Genomic DNA, 13,216 nt, shown 5'->3' on the forward strand with positions numbered 1-13,216 from the left:
AGGTGAACAATCATAGTTCTTGATTTTAACTTCCTATCACTGAAAAAGACACTGAAGAGAATAAGAAAGACAGTCTTGAACTGCTAGCATCAACCCACCCCCCATATCCTGGCTGTGGCCTCATGGTGCAGAGAGAGAATCTGTTTACTTCGGGGAGGGACAGTGCATTGATTGTGGGGCTTTGCTTTGGAACTCAGTGCTGGTCTTTCACAGAGGAAAGTTACACTGGGCAAAACTCAGCTGATGACCATGGAGGGAGAATTTAGACCTGCCCTAACCAGAAGGGAATCATCCATTGCACTGGTTGGAACCTGAGTTCTGGAAAGCCCTATCACTGTGGGCTAACATGCATTGAGGTCTTAAATAAACTTGAAAAGCAGTCTAGGATTTTCAAGTCCACAATTGAAAAGTCCACAAGGATTGTAATCCCTGGACAAGTCCTCGTGCTGTGATGAGCTCAGAGGCAAGTAGACTTGGGGTGCATGTGACCCAGTGAGACACTAGCTGGGGTAGCCAAGGGAGTACATTCCCCAACCCCAGGCAATGTAGCTCCTTCTTTCTGCTTGAGTAGAGGAGAGGGAAAAGTAAAGAGGACTTGGTCTTGGTACTTGGCTATCAGCTTAGCCACAGTAAGATAGGGCACCAGGCAGAGTCTTGAGGTCTCCATTCCAGACCCTAACTCCTGGATGACATTTCTAGACACACCCTTGGCCAGAAGGGAACATGCTACTTCGAAGGGAAGGACCCAGTCCTGGCAGAATTTATCACCTGTTAATTAAAGAGCCCCTGGGTCCTAAATTCAGCAGCGGTAGCCAGGAAGTACTCACCATGGGTCTTGGGTGAGACTCAGAAACATGCTGGCTTCAGGTATGACCCAGTACATTCTCAGCTGTGGTGGCTACAGGGAGGGACTCCTTCTGCTTGAGAAAAGTAGAGGGAAGAGTAAAGGGACTTTGTCTTTCAGCTTAGGTGTCAGCTCAGCCACAGTCAGGTAGAGCACCAATTGGGCTTTTGGGGTCCCCAATTCCAGGACTTGGCTCTTGGATGACATTTCTGGACTTACTTTGGGCCAGAGAGAAGCCTATAGCTCTTAATGGTGAGTCTCAGGTCTGAAAGCATTCCCCGCAACCTGACTAAAGAGCCTCTGAGCCTTGAATGAACATTGGCAGTAGCTAGGCAATACTTGCCACGGGCCTGAGGTATGGTGGATATAGGGAGAGATTTATCTGATGGTGGAGAGGTGAAGAATGAGAAGAACTGTCTTGTGGCTTGGGTGCCAGTTCAGCAATAGTAGACTAGAATCTACTGGCTCCTAGGGGTTCTAACTGTAGATTAGAACCCCTACGGGTTCTAACTCTAGCCTCTGGCTCCCCGACAACATCTCTGGACCTGCCTGGGACCAGGGGGAACTTGCCACCCTCAAGGGAAGAACACAAGCCTAGCTGGCTTTGCCACCTGCTGATTGTAGAGACCTAGGACCCTGAGTAAACATAGGCAGCAGCCAGGCAGTGGTTACCATGGACCATGGATAAGACCCAGTGCTGTGCTGGCATCACATCTGAACTAGCACAATTCCAGTGGTGGTGGTCACAGGGATGCTTGTGTCACCCATTCTCCAACTTCAGGCAGCTCATCAGAGAGAGAGAGAGGGACTCCATTTGTATGGGGGAAAGTAAAGGAAAAGAACAAGAGTCTCTGCCTGGTAATCCAGAGAGTTATTTGGTATCTTATCCAAGAACACCAAGTCAGTACCTACATAAGTCTACAAGAACCACAGTGTTACTGGGCTTGGGGTGCTGCCTAATGCAGATATGGCTGCAGTGACCGAATCTTAGATTACAACACCCAAATTCTTTAGAATACATGGAAAGCCCTCCCCAGAAGGATGAGTACAAACAAGCCTAGATTGTGAAGACTACAATAAATACCTAACTCTCCAATGCCCAAACATTGATGAACATTCAGAAGATGGAATGAAGACCTGGATGGCATCAAAACATAATTCTGGAAAACATGACCTCGCCAAATGAACTAAACAAGGTACCAGTGAGTAATCCTACAGATATGAGTGGGATATGTGACCTTTCAGACAGAGAATTCAAAATAGCTGTGTTGAGAAAACCAAAGAAATTCAGTATAACACAGATAAGAAATTTAGAATCCCATGAGATAAATTTAACAAAGAAATTTAAATAATTAAAAAGAATCAAGCAGAAACTCTGGAGTTGAAAAATTCAATTTTCACATTGAAGCATGCATCAGTCTCTTAACAGCAGAATTTATCAAGCCAAAGAAAAAGTGAGTGAGGTTGAAGACAGGCTATTTGAAAATATAGTTAGAAGAGATAAAAAAGAATAAAAAGAATAAAGTATGCCTGCAAGATCTAGAAAATAGCCTCAAAAGGGCAAATTTAAAAGTCATTGGCCTTAAAGAGAAAGTAGACAGAGAGAGAGATTGGGGTAGAAAGTTTATTAAAAGGTATAATAATAGATAACTCTCCAAATCTGGAGAAAGATATCAATATTCAAGTATATATGAAGATTATAAGACACCAAGAAGATTTACCTGAAATAAGATTACCTTAAAACATTTAATAATCAAACTCCCAAAGGTCAAGGATAAAGAAAGGATACTACAAATACCAAGAGAAAAGAAACAAATAACATGCACTCCAGAATGTCTGGCAACAGACTTTCCTTTTCTTTTCTTTTCTTTTTTCTTTTCTTTTCCTTTATTTTCTTCTTTTCTTTCTTTCCTTCCTTCCTTTCTTCCTTCCCTCCTTCCTTCCTTCCTTCCTTACTTCTTTCCTTTCTTTCTTTTTTTTTTTCTTTTTTTCTTTCTCTCTCTCTCTCTCTCTCTCTCTCTCTTTCTTTCTTTCTTTCTTTCTTTTTTTTCTCTCTCTCTCTCTCTCTCTCTTTCTTTCTTTCTTGTCTTTCTTTCTACTATACTTTAAGTTCTAGGGTACATGTGCAGAACATGCAGGTTTGTTACATAGGTATACATGTACCATGTTGGTTTGTTGCACCCATCAACTCATCATTTACATTCAGTATTTCTCCTAATGCTATCCCTCCCCCATCCCCCTACCTCTGACAGGTCCCATTGTGGGATGTTCCCTGCCCTGTGTCCATGTGTTCTCGTTGTTCAGCTCCCACATATAAGTGAGAACATGCAGCGTTTGGTTTTCTGTCCTTGTGGTAGTTTGCTGAGAATGATGGTTTCCAGCTTCATCCATGTCCCTGCAAAGGACATGAACTCATCTTTTTATGGCTGCATAGTATTCCATGGTGTATATGTGCCACATTTTCTTAATCCAGTCTATCATTGATGGACATTTGGGTTGGTTCCAAGTCTTTGCTATCGTAAATAGTGCTGCAATAAACATATGTGTGCATGTCTCTTTATAGCAGCATGATTTATAATCCTTTGGGTATATGCCCAGTAATGGGATCACTGGGTCAAATGGTATTTCTGGTTCTAGATCCTTGAGGAATCGCCACATTGACTTCCACAATGGTTGAACTAATTTACTCTCCCACCAACAGTGTAAAAGTGTTCCTATTTCTCCACATCCTCTCCAGCATCTGTTGTTTCCTGACTTTTTAATGATCGCCATTCTAACTGGTGTGAGATGGCATCTCACTGTGGTTTTGATTTGCATTTCTCTGATGACCAGTGGTGATGAGCATTTTTTTATATGTCGGCAACAGACTTTTCAGTGGAAACCTTATAGGCCAGAAGAGCATGGTGTAACATATATAAAGTGCTGGAGGAAAAAAAAAATATTTTAGAACAGTATATTCAGTGAAAATGTCCTTCAAACAGTAAGGAGAAATAAAGACTTTTCCAGACAAACAAAAGCTAAGGGATTTCATTAACACCAGACCTATCCTACAAGAAATGCTAAAGGGAGTTCCTCAATTTGAAAGAAAAGGATATTAATGAGCAATAAGAAATTATCTGAAGGTGCAAATCTTAATGTTAATAGTAAGCACACAGAAAAATACAGAATATTATAACACAGTCACTGTGGTGTCTAAATTACTCATATTTTGAGTAGAAAGACTAAAAGAAGAACCAGTCAAAAATAATAACTACAACTTCTCAAGACATAGCATAATAACATATAAATTGAAACAACAAAAGTTAAAATTAGAGGTGGGGGGTGAAGTAAAGTGTAGAGTTTTTATTAATTTTCTCTTTGCTTGTTTGTTAGTTTGCTTATACAATCACTGTTAAGTTGTCATCAGTTAAAAATAATAGGTTTTAAGATATTATTTGCAAGCCTTATGGTAACCTCAAATCAAAAAACATACAATAGATATACAAAAGACAAAAAACAAAAAATTAAAACACATTACCAGAGAAAATCACATTCACTAAAAGGAAGACAGAAAGGAAAAGAAGGAAGAGACCAAAAAACAGAAAACAAGTAACAAAATGACAGGAGTAACTCCACACTTGTCAGTAATAATATTGACTCTAAAGGGACTAAGCTTTTCAATCAAAAGACATAGGGTGACTGAATGAGTTAAAAGAAAAAAAAAAGACATAATGATTTGTTGCCTAGAAGAAACACAATTCACCTATAAAGACACATACAAACTGAAAATAAAGGGGTAGAAAAATATATTACATGCAAACAGCAACCAAAATAGAGCAGGAGTAGTTATATCAGACAAAATAGATTTCAAGACAAAAATATCAAAAGAGGCAAAGAAGGTAATTATATAATAATAAAGGGGTCAATTCAGCAAGAGGATATAAATCGCAAATATATATGCATTTAACGTGAGATATATAAAGCAAATATTATTAGAGCTAAAGAGAGATAGACCTCAACACAGTAGTAACTGGAGGCTTCAACACCTTACTTTCACCGTTGGACAGATGTTTCAGATAGAAAATCAACAAAGAAACATGTGACTTAATCTGCACTGTAGACCCTTTAGAAAGGGTAGGAAAGTAGTGGGGAGGGACGAGGATTGTTAATGGGTACGAAAATATAGTTAGATAGAATGAATAAGATCTGGTATTTGATAGCACAACAGGGTGACCACAGTAAACAATTTAGTGTACATTTAAAAACAACTGAAAGGGTATAATTGGATTGTTTATAACATAAAGAAAGGATAACTGTTTGAGGTGATGGATACTCAATTTGTCCTGATGTGGTTAGTATGCATTTAAAATACCAAAATATCATATATATATATATATATATATATGTTATGTACTCACATGTGTGTGTGTGTGTGTGTGTGTATTATGTACTCACAACATTTAAAAATAAAAAATTCAACATAAATTAAAGGAAATGTTAATGCTAATGTTTTATAGTGTGCCATTTTGGATTTTCATCAGTGGATATGCTGAATCCTCCCTGGCATTTGTTATTTTCATTTTTTAAAAAGTTAGTAATTTTTTTAGATGGGTAGTGGAATATTGTGTTTTTTTTTTTAATTTGGATTTTATAATGATTGATAATATGAATTGTCTTTAAATGTGTTATCAGTTTATCTTCTTTGGTGAAGCATTTGTTTAATTTTTTCCTCATTTTTAAAGTTGGTTGTTTGTCTTCTTATATTGCATATACAAGTTATTTGTCAAATATATGTTTTCTGAATATTTTCTTCTAATCAATTTCTTGTCTTTTCATCTTTTAGGAGTGGCTTTTGTAGAATGGAAGTGTTCAATTTGAAGTCCAATTTATTTTTATGCTTGTATAGTTTGTCAGGTATTCAATTTAAGAAACTTTTGCCTAATCCACAGCTGAAAAGGTTTTATTCTATAATGTCTCCCAGAAGTTTTAGTTTTAGCTCTTACATTTAGGTCCATGGTTATTTCAAATTAATTTTTGTATATGGCATGAAGTAAACATAAAGATTCATTTCCTTTTGCATGTGAGTGTCCATTTAATCCAGCATTATTTTTTTTAATGTGATCTATAAACAAAGAACAAATGTTCTTGGCATCTTTATCAAAATTAAATTGATCACGTAAGTGTGGGTCTATTTCTGGACTCTTAATATTATTTCATTGATATATATAGCTATTCTTATAACATTGGCATACTATTTTGATAATGGTAGCATTTCCCTAATTTGTGAAATCAGGAAATGTGAGGCTTACAATTTTGTTTTTTCCCCCAAATTGTTTTTCCCATGCAAGTCCCCTTTTCTCTCCATATAAAATTTAAAATTAGTTTTTCAGTTTCTTGAGAGAAAAAAAAAACAGCCTACTGGGATTTTGATTATCATTGTTTTGAATCTATCAATCAATTTGAAAGAACCGACATCTTAACCATATTGAGTCTTTTGATCTAAAACAAAGATATGTGTATCACCACTTATATAGGTCTCTTAAAATTTCTCTTAGCAATGTTTTGTAGTGTTCAGCAAACAAATCTTGCACAACTTTTAAAGATTTATATCTATTTCATGTTTTTAGATATTATTGTGTGTGGTATACAGTTTTAAAATTTTCAATTCTAAAGATTCTTGCACATGTATAGAAAATAATTTTATACATTGATCTTATATTTTTGGCAATGCTAAACTCATTTGGTTTAAAAGCATTAGGGTAGTATTCTAGTGAACATTCATATTATCTGTAAATAAAGACAGCTTTACCTTTTACTTTCCAATACGAATAGGCTTTAATTATTTTTAAAGCTTTTTCTGCTGACTAGAACCTCTGGGACCTGTTGAATAGACTTGGTGAAAGCACACATCCTTGCCTTGTTCCAGATCTTTGGGAAAAAACACTCAGCCTTTCAACATGAAGTGTAATGTTGGCAGCAGATTTTCATAGATGTCCTTCAGCAGATTTAGAGAGTTCCTTTCCCTTTCAAATTTGCTGGGTTTTAAAATCAAAATAGATACTGATTTTGCCAAATGTTTTTTCAGGATCTTTTGAGTTAAACCTATTTTTTTCATTTTCAGTTTGTTTAAATAAATAATTATATTGATTAATTTCTGAATGTTGAGTCAATTTGCATTCCTGGAATAAACATCACTTGATCATGATGTATCATCCTTTTTATATATTGTTAATTTAATGTGCTAGAATTTTATTAAGTAAAAAAAAATCTTTATGAGGAGTATTGGTCTCTCTCCGTGTGTGTCTGTGTCTGTATGTGTGTGTGTATGTATGTGTGTGTCTGTGTGTGGGCGTGTGTGTGTGTATGACTTTGGTTTTAGTATCAAGATAATGCTGTCTCATCAGATAAGATGAGAAATACTTCCTCCTCTATTTTCTGAAAATGTCTTTATAGAATTGGCTTTTAAAATATCCCTTAAATGTTTGATACATTCACCAGTAAAGCTATTTGAATCTGGATTTTTCTTTACAGAAAGATTTTTAACTACAAATTCGATTTGTAGCTAACCAAATTTCAAATAATTAGTGTCATTCAAAGAATTTTCCCATTTAATCTTGGTTTTCTAATTTGTTGAAAAATGTTGCCCATACAAATTTCTGTATCTTCTTAATAGCTGTAGGATCTATAATTATACCCCTTCTTTCATTACTGATATTGGTTATTTGTGTGTCTTCCATTTTTCTAGACCAATCTGACTGGAGGTTTGTCAGTTTTATTGATTCAAAGCACTAGTTTTTGTTTTGAATTTCTCTATTGTTTTTCTGTTTCCTTTTCATTGATTTGTGCTCTCATCCCTAGAATTTCTTTTCTTACTCTCGTTCTGGGTTTAATATGTCTTCTGTTTCTCATTACTTAAGGCAGAAGCTTACAGCATGGATTTAAGATTTTAATATAAGCATTAATGCTATACATTTTTCTCTGAACTCTGCTTTAGATCCATCTCATAAATTTTGATACGGTATGTTTTAATTTTCATTCAACTCCATATATTTTCTAATTTCCTTTTGATTTCTTCTTTGATTCATGGATTATCAAAATGTGTTGTTTAATTTACACATATGTGAACATTTTCTAGTCTGTTATCAATTTCAAATGTATTTTTATTGTGGACATAGAACTTGCACAGTATGATTGCAATTTGTTTAAATTTGGTGTATTTTGTGGTCCCATATATAATCTTTCTTGATAAATATCCCATGTGCATTTGAAAATACTGTGTATTCGGTTATTATGGTTTGAAAGATTCAGTAAATATCAGTTAAGTCAAGTTAGTTGATAGCGTTTTTCAAGTCTTCAATGTCCTTTCTGATGTTTTTGTTTGGTTGGTTACACATTCTATCCACTATTGAAAAAACGGTGTTGAAATCTCCAACCATGTTTACAGAAATCCATCCAGGATTTCGTTCGGTTCTGTTTTTCCATTGTATATTTTGCTATATCTTTTCAACGAACCATCTCCTTTCTCCTCATTTAGTGTTCCTTTTTATTATAATATTTATTATTCTGAAATCTATCTTTTTAAAAATTATACTTTAAATTTCTGGGATACATGTGAAGAACATGCAGGTTTGTTACATAGGTATACACCTGCCATGGTGGCTTGCTGCACCCATCAACCCATCATCTACATTACGTATTTCTCCTAATGCTATCCCTCCACTTGTCCCCCACCCCCTGATAGGCCCTGGTAGGTGATGTTCCCCTCCCAGTGTCCATATGTTCTTTGTTCAACCCCCACTTATGAGTGAGAACATGCAGTGTTTGGTTTTCTGTCCTTGTGATACTTTGCTGAGAATGATGGTTTGCAGCTTCCTCCATGTCCCTGCAAAGGACATGAACTCATCCTTTTTTATGGCTGCATAGTATTCCATGGTGTATATGTGCCACATTTGGTTTATCCAGTCTATCAATGATGGGCATTTGGGTTAATTCCAGGTCTTTGCTATTGTGAATAATGCTGCAATAAACATGTGTGCATGTGTCTGTATAGTAGAATGACTTACAATCCTTTGGGTATATACCCAGTAATGGGATTGCTGGGTAAAATGGTATTTCTAGTTCTAGATCCTTGAGGAATGACCATACTGTCTTCCACAATGGTTTGAACTAATTTACACTCCCACCAACAGTGTAAAGGCATTCCTGTTTCTCCACATCCTCTCCAGCATCTGTTGTTTCCTGACTTTGTAATGATTGCCTTCTAACTAGCATGAGATGGTATCTCATTGTGGTTTTGATTTGCGTTTCTCTGATGACCAGTGATGATGAGCATTTTTTTCATGTGTTTGTTGGCCACATAAATGTCTTCTTTGAGAAGTGTCTGTTCATATTTTTTGCCCACTTTTTGACGGGGTTGTTTGTTTTTTCTTGTGAATTTAAGTTCTTTGTAGATTCTGGATATTAGACCTTTGTTAGATGGATAAATTGCAAAAGTTTTCTCCCATTCTGTAGGTTGCCTGCTCACTCTGATGGTAGTTTTTTTTTTTTTGCTGTGCAGAAGCTCTTTAGTTTAATTAGATCCCATTTGTCAATTTTGGCTTTTGTTGCAGTTGCTTTTGGTGTTTTACTCATGAAGTCTTTGCGCATGCTTATGTGCTGAATGATATTGCCTGGGTTTTTTCTAGGGTTTTTATGGTTTTAGGTCTTATGTTTAAATCTTTAATTTGATGCAATGCAATAAACTTACACGTTCATGTGTCTTTATAGTAAAACAATTACAGTAGAGTGATTTATAATCCTTTGGGTATATACCCAGTATGTACCCAAACATTTAAGAAATTTTTAAAAGCCAATTCTATAAAGACATTTTCAGAAAATAGAGAGAAAATATTTCTTATCTGATTATATTGAGTTTATTTTGTATAAGTTGTAAGGAAGGGGTCCATAAGGGGTCCAAACATTTAAGGAATTAAAAAAAAAGCCAATTATATAAAGACATTTTCAGAAAATAGAGGAGGAAATATTTCTTATCTAATTTTATTGAGTTTATTTTGCATAAAGTGTAAGGAGGGTGTCCATTTTCAGTTTTTCTTTCCCCATTGCTTGTTTTTGTCAGGTTTGTCAAAGATCAGATGGTTGTAGATGTGTGGTATTATTATTTCTGAGGCCTTGGTTCTGTTCCATTGGTCTATGTATCTGTTTTGGTACCAGTACCATGCTGTTTTGATTACTGTAGCCTTGTAGTATAGTTTGAAGTCAGGTAGCATGATGCCTCCAGTTTTGTTCTTTTTCCTTAGGACTGTCTTGGCTATGTGGGCTCTTTTTTGGTTCCATATGAAATTTAAAGTAGTTTTTAATAATTCTGTGAAGAAAGTCAATGGTAGCTTGATCAGGATAGCATTAAATCTATAAATTACTTTGGGGAGTATGGCTATTTTGACGATATTCATTCTTCCTATCCATGAACATGGAATGTGTTTCCTTTTGTTTCCTCTCTTATTTCCTTGAGCAGTGGTTTGTAATTCTCCTTGAAGAGGTCCTTCACATCCCTTGTAAATTGTATTCCTAGATATTTTATTCTCTTTGTAGCAATCGTGAATGGGAATTTGCTCATGATTTGGCTGTCTGCTTGTCTATTATTGGTGTATAGGAATGCTTGCAATTTTTGCACATTGATTTTGTATCCTGAGACTTTGCTGAAGTTGCTTATCAGCTTAAGGAGATTTTGGGCTGAGACGATGGGGTTTCCTAAATATACAATTATGTCATCTGCAAACAGAGATCATTTGACTTCCTCTCTTCCTATTTGAATACTCTTTATTTTTTTCTCTTTCCTGATTTCCCTGGTCAGAACTTCCAATACTATTTTGAATAGGAGTGGTGAGAGAGGGTATCCTTGTCTTGTGCTGGTTTTCAAAGGAAATTCTTCCAGCTTTTGCTCATTCAGTATGATATCAGCTGTGGGTTTGTCATAAATAGCTCTTACTGTTTTGAGATATGTTCTATCAATACCTAGTTTATTGAGTGTTTTTAACATGAAGGGGTGTTGAATTTTATCAAAGACCTTTTCTGCATCTATTGAGATAATCATGTGGTTTTTGTCAATGGTTCTGTTTATGTGATGGATTACATTTATTTTCTGCATATGTTGAACCAGCTTTGCATCACAGGGATGAAGACAACTTGATTATGGTGGATACGTTTTTTAATGCACTGCTGGATTCNTCTGCAAACAGAGATCATTTGACTTCCTCTCTTCCTATTTGAATACTCTTTATTTTTTTCTCTTTCCTGATTTCCCTGGTCAGAACTTCCAATACTATTTTGAATAGGAGTGGTGAGAGAGGGTATCCTTGTCTTGTGCTGGTTTTCAAAGGAAATTCTTCCAGCTTTTGCTCATTCAGTATGATATCAGCTGTGGGTTTGTCATAAATAGCTCTTACTGTTTTGAGATATGTTCTATCAATACCTAGTTTATTGAGTGTTTTAACATGAAGGGGTGTTGAATTTTATCAAAGACCTTTTCTGCATCTATTGAGATAATCATGTGGTTTTGTCAATGGTTCTGTTTATGTGATGGATTACATTTATTTTCTGCATATGTTGAACCAGCTTTGCATCACAGGGATGAAGACAACTTGATTATGGTGGATACGTTTTTTAATGCACTGCTGGATTCAGATTGCCCGTATTTTATTCAGGATTTCCACACTGATGTTCATTAAGGATATTGGCCTGAAATTTTCTTTTTTATGATGTGTCTCTGCTATGTTTTGGTGTCTGGATGATGCTGGCTTCATAAAATGAGTTAGGGAGGAGTCCCTCATTTTTTATTGTTTGGAAGAGTTTTAGAAGGAATAGTACCAGCTCCTCTTTGTACCTCTGGTAGAATTCGGCTGTGAATCTTTCTGATTCTGGACTTTTTTTTTTTTTCTTTTTTGGTTGATAGGCTATCAATTACTGCCTCAATTTCAGAACTTGTTATTGATCTATTCAGGGATTTGATTTCTTCCTGGTTTAGTCTTGGGAGGGTGTATGTGTCCAGGAATTCATCCATTTCTTCTAGATTTTCTAGTTTCTTTGAATAGAGGTGTTTATAGTATTCCTTCATGGTAGTTTGTGTTTCTGTGGGATCAGTGGTGATCTCCCTTTTATCATTTGTTATTGTGTATTTGATACTTCTCTCTTTCCTTCTTAGTCTGGCTAGCGGTCTATCTAATTTGTTAATCTTTTCAAAAAACCAGCTCCTGCATTCATTGATTTTTTTGAAGGGTATTTTTTTTTATCTCTGTCTCCTTCATTTCTGCTCTGATCTTAGTTTTTCCTTGTCTTCTGCTAGGTTTTGAATTTGTTTGCTCTTGCTTCTCTAGTTCTTTTAATTGTGATGTTAGGGTGTCGATTTTAGACCTTTCCTGCTTTCTCCCGTAGGCATTTAGTGCTATAAATTTCCCTCTACACACTGCTTTAAATGTGTTCCAGAGAATCTGGTACATTGTGTCTTTGTTCTCATTGGTTTCAAACAGCTTGTTTATTTCTGCAATAATTTCATTATTTACTCAGTAGTCTTTCAGGAGCAGGTTGTTCAGTTTCCACGTAGTTGTGCAGTTTTGAGTGAGCTTCTTAATCCTGAGTTCTAATTTGATTCACTGTGGTCTTAGAGACTATTATAATTTCTCTTCTTTTTTTTTCTTAGGAATTTATAATTTCTGTTTTTTTCTTCTGTTCTGTTCTTTTTTCTTTATTTTTTTCCTGGAGTCTTATGGAAAGATTAATGGGAGATGAATATCTTCCAGCCTGCTGAAGCTGGAAGTCACAGTTCTGAAACTACATTATATTGTTTCAATGAGGTAACCTAAATGTGGCCTATAGAAAGCCCCAGGCTGCCATAATTGCATCTACTGGTACCTCTTCCTCTTTGCAGAACAGGTTTCTGTCTTAAATGCATTTGTGTTGCTTTTTTTTTTTTTATATATATACTTTAAGTTCTAGGGTACATGTGCACAACGTGCAAGTTTGTTACATATGTATACATGTGCCATGTTGGTGTGCTGCACCCATTAACTCGTCATTTATATTAAGTATATTTCCTAATGCTATCTCCCCCCACCACACTAGGATCGGTGTGTGATGATCCCCTTCCTGTGTCCAAGTGATCTCATTGTTCAATTCCCACCTATGAGGGAGAACATGCAGTGTTTGGTTTTCTGTTCTTGTGATAGTTTGCTGAGAATGATGGTTTCCAGCTGCATCCATGTCCCTACAAAGGACATGAACTCATCCTTTTTTATGGCTGCATTGTATTTCATGGTGTATATGTGCCACATTTTCTTCATCCAGTCTGTCACTAATGGACATTTGGGTTGATTCCAAGTCTTTGCTATTGTGAATAGTGCC

General features: G+C 35.8%; 1 long non-coding RNA gene across 1 annotated transcript in view; it reads left to right on the forward strand.

Moving 5' to 3' along the window:
* Positions 1-1,371: 1,371 nt before the first annotated feature.
* The window catches only part of LOC108517103 (uncharacterized), a 52,177-nt gene continuing 40,332 nt past the window's right edge, over positions 1,372-13,216 (forward strand). The window contains exon 1 of the long non-coding RNA XR_001882002.1: positions 1,372-2,040. This is a non-coding gene — a long non-coding RNA (uncharacterized LOC108517103). The remainder of the gene's footprint in view (positions 2,041-13,216) is intronic.

The sequence above is a fragment of the Rhinopithecus bieti genome, unplaced genomic scaffold (genome assembly GCF_001698545.2).
Source record: "Rhinopithecus bieti isolate Rb0 unplaced genomic scaffold, ASM169854v2 scaffold_39317, whole genome shotgun sequence".
In the NCBI taxonomy this organism is placed as follows: Eukaryota; Metazoa; Chordata; class Mammalia; order Primates; family Cercopithecidae; genus Rhinopithecus; species Rhinopithecus bieti.